Source organism: Mus caroli, chromosome 14 (genome assembly GCF_900094665.2).
Source record: "Mus caroli chromosome 14, CAROLI_EIJ_v1.1, whole genome shotgun sequence".
Taxonomy (NCBI): Eukaryota; Metazoa; Chordata; class Mammalia; order Rodentia; family Muridae; genus Mus; species Mus caroli.
Window position 1 is genome coordinate 89,839,306 of NC_034583.1, and position 13,135 is coordinate 89,852,440.

General features: G+C 38.5%; 1 long non-coding RNA gene across 1 annotated transcript in view; it reads left to right on the forward strand.

Annotated features, from left to right (window-relative positions):
* LOC110308941 overlaps window positions 1-13,135 on the forward strand; it is a 54,275-nt gene that overhangs the window by 24,357 nt on the left and 16,783 nt on the right. The gene's annotated exons all lie outside the window — the stretch shown is intronic.

Below are 13,135 nucleotides of genomic sequence, written 5' to 3' on the forward strand. Positions count from 1 at the left end.
TCTTCTTCTTCTTCTTCTTCTTCTTCTTCTTCTTCTTCTTCTTCTTCTTCTTCTTCTTCTTCTTCTTCTTCTTCTTCTTCTTCTCCTCCTCCTCCTCCTCCTCCTCCTCCTCCTCCTCCTTCTTCTTCTTCTTCTTCTTCTTCTTCCTCCTCCTCCTCCTCCTCCACTTCTTCTTCTTCTATTATCTCCACTGTGGTTCAGATGAATACTTTTGAATAAAACATTGAGGAAAAGATTGTTCTAAAAATTCCAAAGTCATTTTCAGACACATGTAATCCAAGTACCTGGGAGGGAGAGTGAGGAGAATTGCAGTTGAGTCCAGGCTGGGCTATAGAAAAATACTTTACCTTAAATAAGACAAAACAAACAATTAATAAAATAGGGATCAGTTTCTGCCTGCTTCTGCTTACACATGACAATGGACACCTTGCTACAAATTGTATTGCTATGGAAATTAATAGCAGAATGTCTTCAGGTCCTACTCTGATAGCTCTGAAAACTTGGAGAACGTGGGGGCAGGAGTAGAGGCAGGGGACTACAAACTACTTAGATGTTGGATCTCAATTGATTTTTACAGCTCTCATATTTATGAAAAGGCTGAGGATTGGTGGCATATAAGTGAGAAGATGATTTTACTTGTCTGGAAAATGCAAACATCTGCCTCTTTTCTCTGAATACCTTCTGATTTATGTGCCTGTACGAACTTGATAGCTATAAAACCAACTAGCAATGTAATATTTTGGAATTATATTCTCTCTTTGCTTTAGGGAGCTCCAGAACCTAGGAAGTGAGTAATGATATTGCATGGATAGATGAACTTAATTCTTTCATCATCGAATTTTGTTTGTGACTGCATGGTAACAACTGCAACAATAGAGACTAAGCACGCACTGCTCGGAGCAATTCTGTTTCTTGCTCGCTTCAGGAAGAAGCAGCTATGTTTCATAATTTAAAGAATGCTTCTGTCCTTGTTCAGCATCACCATGACTCAGCAATTTAACCTTGTGCAGTGGAAGCAGAAGAAAAGTAGGACATTGGATTTTGGCTTAGTGGGGTATGGGTGTGGGGCTCCCTAACCAAGTCAATTCCATCTTGAAACTCAATGTCCCATATCTGAGCGCTACATATCTGAAGAATGGGTCCTATCCTGAGAGTTTGTCTTGACAGTAGTGAGTCTTAGAGATCCTTCACTCCTTCTGTTCATCTGATATCTTCATCCTCTCTCCCCTAGGGAAAGAATGTCCCTTATTTGTCTACATGCAGGGACTTCAGTGACCCGTGTTGAAGCTTTGGAAAACTCTTCTTTGCATTTTGATCTATTTCCCTCATTCATCTCTAAGGCCAGTGTTTTGTAAGGCCTGTTGGTGACTGTAAGTTCTGTTCCCACTGGAGCGGCTGTTGTCTCTTCCATTATCTCTGCCCGTCATTCTTTCCCCCTGTTCTTTGCTTTCCCATTCTGAGGAGGCTACTCTGGACTTTCTTTAGTTAAGCTATAATTGAAGTCTGATTTCATAAGCCCATTACTGTGGCCAGATGACAGAAGAGCCTCTTGAAGGGCACACTTAATACAGGAAGTGAGGTTAATGATTCAGTAGGCGAAACTTCCTTGTGACTCACAGTGCCACCTAATAAAATGCCTTGCTCACAACGGAGACTTAGTAAATGTTTGTGGACTGATTGCTAGACTGCCGATAAAGCCCGAGAATAAGGAAAATGTCATGTAGAAATCACCTCTTTCAGTCCAGCAAACAGGGATGCTGAAGATATACCGGCACATCTGAAACAGAATGTAAGGGACTTGGATGTAGAACTATCCCATTAATGGCTGTACTTTATGCCCTCTGTGTCTTCTTTGTACCATCATCTTTATTTATCTCTGAGATTCAATCTCCTTATATAGTTCAGGCTGGCCCAGAACTAACGATCACCCTCCTGCCCCCATCAGCTTCCTGAGTATTGAGATTACAGACTTTTTTACTTTAAAAACTTTGTATCCTGTTACTACATAGACTTAGCTGCTGCACAAGACATCTCAGATGGCTTTTTGGGACAAGGCGCAGTTAAAAGGAGAGAGAGAAAAAAAGAGTAAACATTAGGAAGACAATATAAAAGTGTAGATTCCTAACTGTGCCTTTGCCAAATGGTTACACCAAATACAACCTGGATTGCAGGGTGGGTTTCACGTAGTTGATTACCAATGGTGCTGTAACTGGTGACAACTCATTCAGTCTATGACAGAGCCGACTCTGCTCACATGTGGAAGTTCAATCATGCAGGACCTTAGGATAGCTCAGGCCTGGAGCTCATGACCTTGAGTAGCTTAGCAGTGGATTTTGCATTCCTACAAACTTAGGGACATCATAAAAATGTATATATGTATGCAGCCACGTCATTTTGCATATATTAAGCTTATGTAATATTTCTGAGATTTTTGTTTGTTTGTTTTTTCATGACAGGGTTTCTCTGTGTAGTCCTAGTTGTCCTGGAACTCACTCTGTAGACCAGGCTGACCTTGAACTCAGAAATCCGCCTGCCTCTGCCTCCCAAGTACTGGGATTAAAGGCATGTGCCACCTATACCCGGTTTATTTCTGAGATTCTTTGTTGACACTTCATGGAACCATGAAGAAAAACAAATAAGAAACCCGAGAATCTCTGGCTAAGAGACTCAGCGTGCACATCTATTCTAGTCGAGTCATTTGTCTTACTTTTTTCAGGAGAGGAGATCATGGTGTTAAATCTTTAAATCTATTTTGCACAACATCAGAGAAGCATTTTTCTTTAAAAATAAGTTTAAAACACCGCAAGTTTCATTCTGTCAACATAATTTCATGCTAGAACTTGTGATTTTTTTTCTCACTTTAGACGTGACTCATAAAGTTAGACTTCTATCAATGTGTCACATGATGATAATTAAAGTAATTTCCAGTTCTAGAAATAAGAATTTTAGGAATCTCTAAGATGAGAATGACTCTATCCAGAGAAATAAACCAAGCCAGGAGGATCAGCTAGGTCCAGCCACCTGCCTTGGTAAATAGGATTGTACAAGAGTTCAGAGGCAGCCACTTGGTGTTCCTGGGGCTAGCTTTGTGCTTCGTAGGCTGAATTGGACAATTGTGACAAAGGCTGTATAATAATAGCAAAACTCAAAATGTTCTCACCTGGCTTTTAAGGAAAAGTATACTGACCTTCGTCCTACAGTGTTCCAACACACAAATTCTCAGCCTCAGCATCATTGGCACGATTGTTTGGATAGTCTTTCTTGCTGTTAGGGACATCTTTTGCCTTGTAGGATGCTGCTTAATATCTCTTATGTCTGATACCTACCTGATATCAGAAGACACACCCCTACTTTCATTGTGACAAGAAAAAAAGTTTCCAGTTACTACTAAATATCTATTTGAGCAACACTATGTACCTACATAGATGTTCTTTGTGCCTTAAGCATCTCTTCTACCATTAGGAAGCTCTCTGTTTTCTTTCAAAGAAGAAAATAGTTTCTGCTATGATATCAATTCAAATCTCATTCAACTTTTAAGCAACTGCACGTGCTTGTGTGTGCATGCATGAGTATGTGCGTGTGTGTCTGTCTGTATGTATGTATGTATATGTGTGTGTGTATGTATGTATGTATGTATGTGTGTGTATGTCAGAGAATCATGGTGGGTATCCTCTATCATATTTTATGTTATTCACTTGGCATACAGCCTCTCACTGAGCCTACAACTCCCCATTTTTCAGACAGGCTGGTTGGTGGCTAGTTAGCCCCAGTGATTTTCCACTGTGCACCTGCACACCTCTGGGGTAACCAAGCTACTTCAGCTTTCTCATATGTATATTGGGGATCTGACCTCAGTCCCCTTGCTTGGACAGCAAGCTCTCTTACCCACAGAGTCTGCTGTGCCCTCCATTTAGAAAAAAAAATAGGTTTAATGAAGCTTTTGGGTTTTTTTGGTTTTGGTTTTTCGAGACAGGGTTTCTCTGTATAGCCCTGGCTGTCCTGGAACTCACTTTGTAGACCAGGCTGGCCTTGAACTCAGAAATCCCTCCCAAGTGCTGAGATTAAAGGCGTGTGCCACCATGCCCGGCTTAATGAAGCTTTTAAAATTATTATTAAAAGCTGACATCCAAAAATATCTTGACTTTTAGATAGATCAACAGAATTATAATTTTAGCCACCTAGGTAAGCTTGTTGTCTCTGAGGGTACATAGACACACTTTTTTTTTTTTTTTTTTATCCAAGGAGGCATCTTTTAAAATATTTATCTTGAGAAGATATGAGTGAATTGACTTTAGATGTCTTGTTGAAATTAGGCAAGAAACATTTCGTTCCGGAGTCAACTGTCAGGCAGATGATGTGTTCACAGAGAGATATCAAGGTGTTTTCTCAGAGCAGAATAAGTGACATGAAATATTACTGCAAATATATTACAATGAAACGTGCACATGTCTTGAAAACAAAATGAAATTTAGAGGTCAGGACTGAATTTATCACTTGGAAAAATAAGAAGTGACTTAAAATAAATTCATTAACTTGTAGACTTTCATGACCTGGAGCTATGACTCCTGTATCTTACCTGATGAGGTAAATCTGACCTAGGTTTTAGAAGCTTGTTCAATATGTGTGGCAACTGTGACGTCGCCATGGATCCGAGCAAAATATTGTTTCTTTGGCTTGGTTCCTTGTTAGTGCTGTTGTTATGTAACCTTAATTATCAGAGTCTGAATTAGGGAGCCGGCAGAACTTAGTCAAGTTGCTGTAAGATAATCCCATGTACCGCCTACCTTTCTGTGTACAACTTTTGTTGGGTGTTGTTTTGCTTCTTTTTTACTTGGGTATAAGAAATCATTTTCAAAGTATGGGAAAAACAACATCCCATAATGTTTCCTCCAAGGTCCATGCCAAGGGGATCAAAGATCCTCATGTCTTCAAAGTTGAAAGCAGGCTCTGTTTTCTTTGTTTTGTCTTCAGCGATACAAGGTGGTCTTGTTTCTTTTTCTTTTGTTTAATTAATCAAATTTCCCATGCCGGAAACTATTACTGTCTCATAGTTGGGTGGATAGTCACTCTGACCTTCTTACACAAAGAATTAAAAAAATTAATTTAAACCCACAAACCAGTGTTTTTATGTGGAAGAAAAACAAACTTTTTGTTTCCATGAAAAGGAAAAAACAAATGAAAGAAAAGGAGGGGAAGAAAAGGAGACCATAGCAAACAAGTGTTTTGAGATTTGCAATTGCTTGCTATTCACGGTTATGGTGGTGATTATCCAATTACATGTGGTTTGTCCTGTATCATCTTGTCTGTATATCTTACGGGTGTTATTCTGTTTATTTTTTGCTTTGATTCTTTTAGAATCAGTGCAACAGAGAGTTTGCCTGAGAGTAGAAGTTACTTTCAGGCCCAATCTTGTCATTCTCCACACCCATTTACCACAGAAGCTTCCAGAGGTCACATGAAGGGAGAGGGAAGAGTGGGAAAGAGGCAGATAAGAGAGAGACAACTGAGAGATCTCATATATAGAGAAATGGGGAAAGGAACAAATGACTTTAGAGTGCACTGGGGAGGGAGGGATTTCACATTCTTAATCTTTGTCTTTCATCACAGTGGCATCATTATTTACAGAAAAGATAGTTCAGAGCCAGACAATATGTAGGTCTTTTCCTCATGAAAAATGAGTATTTCTTTCTGGTGCCAGCCAGGTCCTGCAGATGGCTGCTCTACATTCTGGGTTAGAATTTCCTGGAGGAATCCTGAACCCTAGCATCTTAATACAGCTTTTGAGTCCCACTTGGACTGCTGAAGGGCAAAGTATCTAGAAGTGAAAAGGCTGGCTCTCAGCACATCTGTGTTTCAGCCTTGGAGGAAAGCTAGAGGTTTTTGCACAGTAGCTACTACACATTTCATCTCCCCATCAACAGTGGGCAAGGAGCCCAGATATTCCACGACATTTTTTTTTTTACTTTAAATAATAATACTCCTAGTGGGTATGGCTACAAATTAATACAACATTTTTATGAACTATAATTAAAATATGCTCATTTATTTCTAGACCCATTATTTTAATATATTGTGGTTCTTCTGTTTCTGAGCACAGTTCTAAGGGTTCATCATGGAAAGAACTTTCTCGAGGAGTGCCTGCTTGGAAGCACAGAGCCTGCTCACTAGTGGTACTTCTTACAGTGAACTACAGCTCCTAGCATTCTGAAAATTTCATAGTTTATGACCATCTAATTTTGGTCAAGGCTGCAATGCATTCTGGGAACCAAGCATAGCAGCTGCGATTGTGAGGTAAGAATGTTGTGTTAATCAGAAAGTCATAGGCTGTTGATTTTTTTTTCATGTGAATCACACCTCCCTTTCCTTCTGCTTAAAACATAAACCAGGGATAGATGATTCTAAAATAATTAGCAGCAGTCATCATAATTATGTACAAACCTAAGGCAAAGAGTATCATCGAGTCTTGTGTTGCTGGCAGAGGCAAGTGTTAAGGCAGACAAGGGCATTCTGCCCTCTTCTATTCTTTCTGGTTCATGAGATTTGCTAGCAGTGGGAAGGCAAACGTGCTTGCAGCAAGATTTCCAAAGCAAGATAAAGTTAAGAAATGGTTTCCTTTTCTTTCTTCTGTTTAGGTTTTGCTGAGAAAAGTCATCTGGATCCTAGCATGACACTCTATGTCCTGAGAGAATGGACTTTTTAGCCAAAGAGAGGGGAGAGGAACTTTTATACTTTTTATTCAAATCACATTGGAGAAACATTTTCTTAAAAGTATTAAAAGTGGGATTGAATGTATAATTTTGAATAATTGTCTTCAAAATTATGTTATTGGCAGATGTTGAGTTTGCTTAAATTCTTAGACAGATGCTCATGCACCAATAGATGTGAGCTCAAGGCAGTTTATATTAGAGAATGTTTAATCCCATGACTCATGCCTTTGGAATGTTATTTTTCCCATTTTATCAATAAGTATTCAATGAAAATGGAACTTTATATCATAAGATGAATTGAATGCCTGATCAATATCTTAACTGAGATTAAAAAATCTATTGGACATCATGTAGAACATCTCTGACTTAAAATGATGCTGCATCTTAATCAACTCATGCTAAATAAATAATATTTTATACCAAAAATGAATTTAACACACCAAAGCTACAGAATACCACAGCTTAATCTGGATGACGTCAGCTATCCGCAGTGCACATTTCCAAGCCCAGCTAACCCAGAGCCTATATAGCAATCATGTACATGACAACAGGAAGCATCCTCATTTAGGCCTAGAAGTGTAGAGATGTGTTCTAGTTTGGTTTCCATTTGCTGTGACAAGCACCTTGACCAAAAGCAACTTGGAAAGCAAAGGTTTATTTCATGTCACATGTTAAAGTCCCTCTCCAAGAGAAGTCAAGGCAGGAACTCAAGGTAGAAGCAGAAGTTTGAAGCAGAAGCCATAAAGAAACACTGCCTTTTGGCTTACTCTCAAGCTTATGTTCAGTTTTCTTTCTTAAATAGTCCAGTCCCACATGGCAAGGGATAGTACTACCCAGAGTGATCCGGGCCTTACTCTGTCACTTAGGAATCATGAAATGCACCCCAGATATGTCCACAAACTAATACACTTGAGGTAATTATTCAACTGACGCTCCTTCTTCCTAGGTTTGTCAAGTTGTCAGCCAAGAATAGCTATCACCGGAGGAAAACTGGAAATTTCCAGACTATAGTGTTATTCAGAGGGTAGTATATATTAGAAGCTATAGAAAAATTCCTCAAGACCAGAGAAAAGGAAAAATCATTGATAGATGACATTTGAAGGGTTGGATTTTGTCTTATAAGATGATCTTCCTCGTATTCAACTTAGTCTCAGGCTCTGTATCCAAAGCACCTCTTCTAGGCTGAAGTATGTACTCCCCTATAGGTTATTCAAGTGTATATATGTATTTATCCTTTCTTTAGACCTTTAGTCTACATCCGTCTATGGGGTAAGTTCCTGGTATGGCAAAGATGATGCCTTGGAAGAGCAGTGTCTCTGCTGAGTAGTCTATAGCTCTAGGCTTCTCAGCAACCTTGTTATGGACTGTGATTCATTCTGAGATGTGTAGAGATGCTAAAAACACCTTAGAAGAGATATGAAATTAATATATGGATGATCACAGACTGTGACTATGGGTAGACATTTCTTAGCATAATGAAACCAAAGAACTTACTGATTTCCTCTGATTGCTGTGGAGTATTTGATAAAGTCTGTGGTTAAAATGCTGGAGAATAAGTGGATTGAAATTCAAGGAATGCTGTGTGAGAATGAGTACTTTCCAAATTATAGTTTAGAGCATTATTTCTCTAATACCATCGACTGGGAGAGGGAAGGCTTGAGAATCTTTTATTCCTTTCATGTATTTTATGTTTATATTTACATTTTCTCTGTCTATTCTGAGGCCTCCTGATTTCTTACAGAATTGTAAAGATGGGCTGAGTTTCCACCATCAGTGTTTAAGATGAGGTCTCTACTGCAGTCTCCTCGATCCACCACTCATTCCAAAGTCTTGGGCACAGTTTATCTTCTATGGAGGTGTGTGTGTGTGTGTGTGCGTTGACAATGTGAAGAAGACATCCCACCACTGATATATTTTCTGTAGTGTGGGAAGGAACGAATTCTTGAGCTATAATGGCTTTAATGGCTTATTGTTGCTATTTTTTCAACATATTTTGTTCTTGTCAAAGACCCTATTTGAGGATTATATACACATATGAAATGCATCTCTGTTAATGATGTTGGATTTGATACATTTCATTGCCTGTAATATTATATTCATAAAACTTTCCCACTTAATTCTGAGCCATGAAGATTCAGGTGATAGGCAAAACAAAAGGATGTTGAGTTAGAAACAGCAGGTACCAAACAGTCACCTCCCTGTCAATTTATCACCCAGTTTCTATAGGATATATAAAGAAGGATGTAGCCTCCACAAAAAGTGTCTAGATACATAATGACATGAAAATTTCATGTTGAGTCCACCATGGTCTAGGTCTGTCTTGCTAGTCTAGCTCATGACTCCAGAATATAGTTCATTTAATGATGGAAAACGCAGCCAATCTGGTGTGAACTACTTGTGTGGTATTTTTTATGTGACTATGTATGAGGCCCAAACTGCCTTATGATTCTGACATCATCATCAACAACAGCAACAGCAGCAACAACAACAACAACAGCATCAGTGACTTGTTGACTGCTCCTCATAACCATCCACTCTCCTACAAAGAATCACATGTCTGTGTCACTCAGTCCTTCAAGCCACTGTGGAAGAGATGTCCGCAATCCCTGTTTTATAGAGGAGGACACAGACACTTAGCAACTTTTAAGGGTTTGCTCTTGGTTAAGTTTTGGGTGAGAAGTGGAGATGTGCATTGAACTGACCTTTACGTTGCATCTGCCTGACACTCAAAGACATTGACTCTTGTTGCCTCTGTTTCCTCTTCATCCTGCACTGCATTATGCTACACTGGGAGTTCACTCAAACATTGTTGCTCTAAGACTTTGCAGAAAACTATGCTGTCCATAAAGCTCCAGGATACAAGGAGATGAGAGGAAGGAGGGTCATGCTGCCTCCCCTGGGGGCGTATGTAAACTGAAAGAAGTTCATGACATGTAAACACACTGACTTCTACCACTCAATTTTTTATATTTAAAGTTTTTTTGAAATTTTGCAAAAGATTTAGACATATATTGTTTTTAAAAGAATGGTGTGGTTTAAACCTAAGAAAATTTAACTAAATGACTTCATGATACTTAAGAAGGAAACTAATGTTTAAACTGTGAGTGTGTGGTAAGCAACCACTTTACCACTAAATCACACACCTAGACTCCTATTTATTTAGTTATTTAGTTATTTAGTTATTTTGTTATTTATTTAATTTAGTTGCCTATGCTTTTGAAATTGTCATGAGTAAAAACTACCACCACAATCCCCGCCCCCACAAAAACCAAAAACCAAAACAAATCAAAACCAATCAAACCAAAAACAAACCAACCAAACAACAATAAAAAACCTCTTACCTATATCACTGGACAATTACTCTATGTTTTCTTCTAGTAGTTTTATAATATCCAGTATTGTATATAAGTTTTTAATCCATTTTAAGTTGTTTTTCTGAATAGAGAGTTCTAGTTTTCTTTTTCTTCAATTGCATATCTCATTTTCCTACCATCATTTATTGAAAAGTTTCTCTTTCCCTAACATATATTTTGGGGTTCTTGTTGAAATTTTGTTGACTATAAATGTATAAATTTATTTGTGTGATCTTTATTCTCTTCTAGAGATCAATATATCCACTTTAATGAGAAAACCATATTGTTTGATCACTATAGCTTCTTGGTACATTTTAACGACAAGTCAAACGTTACATTTGGATATGAAATGGATATTCAGTTCATTGGTCCATTTATTGTTTGGATAATTTGTTCTGTTGAAGTTTAATTATTTCAGTTCTTTATATAGTCTGAGTATCAATCACCTGTCTTGTATGCACTTGGCAAAGATTTTCTTTTTCCATTCTAAAGATTGTTTCTTCATTCTGATGATTGTTTCTTTCACTGAACAGAACATTGTTTTTAAATTTGCAACATACATATATAATGCCTGTAGAAGTTTGAGGACAAATTGTAGGAGTGAGTTCTTTCCTTTCAGCATGTGGGCTCCAGGGATTGGTGTTAAGTCATCAAGCTACATAGCAAAGTTTACGTCTTTGGGAGAATTGTTTACTACATCATGGTGTCATTGCCAAAATTCTCTGTGCCTTTAGTGTTTATATCTAGCTCTTCTTCTATTGCATAAATACTTGGGTTTTTAGAATATTAGTCCTGACAATCCATGAACACAGGAAGTTTCTCCCTTTTTCATTATCTTCATCATTTTTTTCTTCAGTGTCTTAAAGCCTGTGACCTCCTTACAAAAATAGCTACATTACTGAAAGAAGTTTACAGATTCAAAACATTCATCAACCCCAATGGTCACCCTTTACCAAACTTAAAAGAAAATATTGCTAATACATATATGGAAATGTAAAATAACTCAAATAGCCAAGACAGTACTTAGAAGAAAGACAATCCTAGAAGAATCACAAGACCTCACCTTGGGTTATATTATCAACCCACAGTAACCTGGAAGCATGGTGAGTGGCAGAAAAACAGACATAGGCCCATGAAATTGAATAAAGGGCTGAAATGAATATATACAGCTACTGCCAGGTGATTTCTGGAAAATATGTTTAAAACATATATTACAAATCCTTACCAAATAGTGTTAAAAACTAGATTTCCACATAAGGTCTGAAACTTTGAAGTCTCTAAGGAAACCCCTTCAAGAGTTAGGTACAGGCAAAGGTTCTCTGAAAAGGGTTCCAATAGCAAGGGAAATAAATCCTGAAATCAACTAGAAGGATTATATTATTAATGAGGTCCCATTTGTCAATTCTTGATCTTACAACACAAGTCGCTGGTGTTCTGTTCAGGGATTTTTTTCCCCTGTGCCCATATCTTTGAGACTCTTCCCCACTTTCTCCTGTATAAGTTTCAGTGTCTCTGGTTTTATGTGGAGTTCCTTGATCCACTTAGACTTGAGCTTTGTACAAGGAGCTAAGAATGGATCAATTCACATTCTTTTACATGCTAACTGCCAGTTAAGCCAGCACCATTTGTTGAAAATGCTGTCCTTTTACCACTGAATGGTTTTAAATCCTTTGTCAAAGATCAAGTGACTATAGGTTTGTGGGTTCATTTCTGTGTCTTCAATTCTATTCCATTGATCTACCTTCAATTCTATTCCATTGATCTACCTGTCTGTTGCTGTACCAATACCATACAGTTTTTAATCACAATTGCTCTGTAGGTCAATTTCTTGAAGTCAAGGATGGTGATTCCACCAGAGGTTCTTTTATTGTTGAGAATTATTTTTTCTGTACTAGGTTTTTTTTGTCATTCCAGATGAATTTGCAAATTGCCCTTTCTAACTCTGTGAAGAATTGAGTTGGAACTTTGATGGGGATTGCATTGAATCTGTAGATTGCTTTTGGCAAGATAGCCATTTTTACTGTAATGGATGAATCTGGAGGATATCATCCTGAGTAAGGTAACCCAATCACAAAAGAACACACATGATATGCTCTCACTGATAAGTGGATATTAGCCCAGAAGCTCAGAATTCCCAAGATACAATTTGCAAAACACATGAAACTCAAGAAGGAAGACCAAAGTGTGGATTCTTCAATCCTTCTTAGAAGGGGGAACAAAATACCCATGGAAGGAGTTACAGAGACAAAGTGTGGAGCAGAGACTGGAGGAATGACCATCCAGAGACTGCCCCACCTGGCGATCCATCTCATATACAATCACCAAACTTAGACACTGTTGTGGATGCCAACAAGTGTTTGCTGACAGGAACCTGATATAGCTATCTCCTGAGAGGCTCTGCCAGTGCCTGACAAATACTGAAGTGGATGCTCACAGCCATCCTTTGGACTGAACACAGGGTCCCCAATGAAGGAGCTAAAGAAAGTACCTAAAGAGCTTAAGGGGTTTGCAGCCCCATAGGAGGAACAACAATGTGAACCAATCACTACCCCCCAGAGCTCCCAGGGACTACACCACCAATCGAGGAGTACACATGGAGGGACCCATAGCTCCAGCTGCATCTGTAACAGAGGATGGCCTTGTTGGTCATCAATGGGAGGAGAGGCCCGTGTTCCTGTGAAGATGCCATAGGTTCCTACTCTATGCCCCAGTGTAAGGGAATGCCAGGGCCAGTAGGAAGCAGGAGTGTGTGGGTTGGTAAGCAGGGGGAGGGGAGAGAGGATAAGGGTTTTTCAGAGGAGAAATCAGGAAAGGGGACATTTGAAATGTAAATAAAGAAAATATTTAAAAAACAAAACAAAACAAAAACTATATAACTGCCAACAAAGATTGCTTTATCCAGAAAGGCTTTTTTTTTTTTTTAATGTTTACTGTAACACTGTTTAGAAATTATTTAAATAGGGATTTGGTTTTTAAATTTTATTTATTTACATTTTAAATGTTATCCCCTTTCCTGATATCCCCTCTGCAAACCCCCTATCCCACCCCCCCTTACCCTGCTTCTATGAGGGTGCT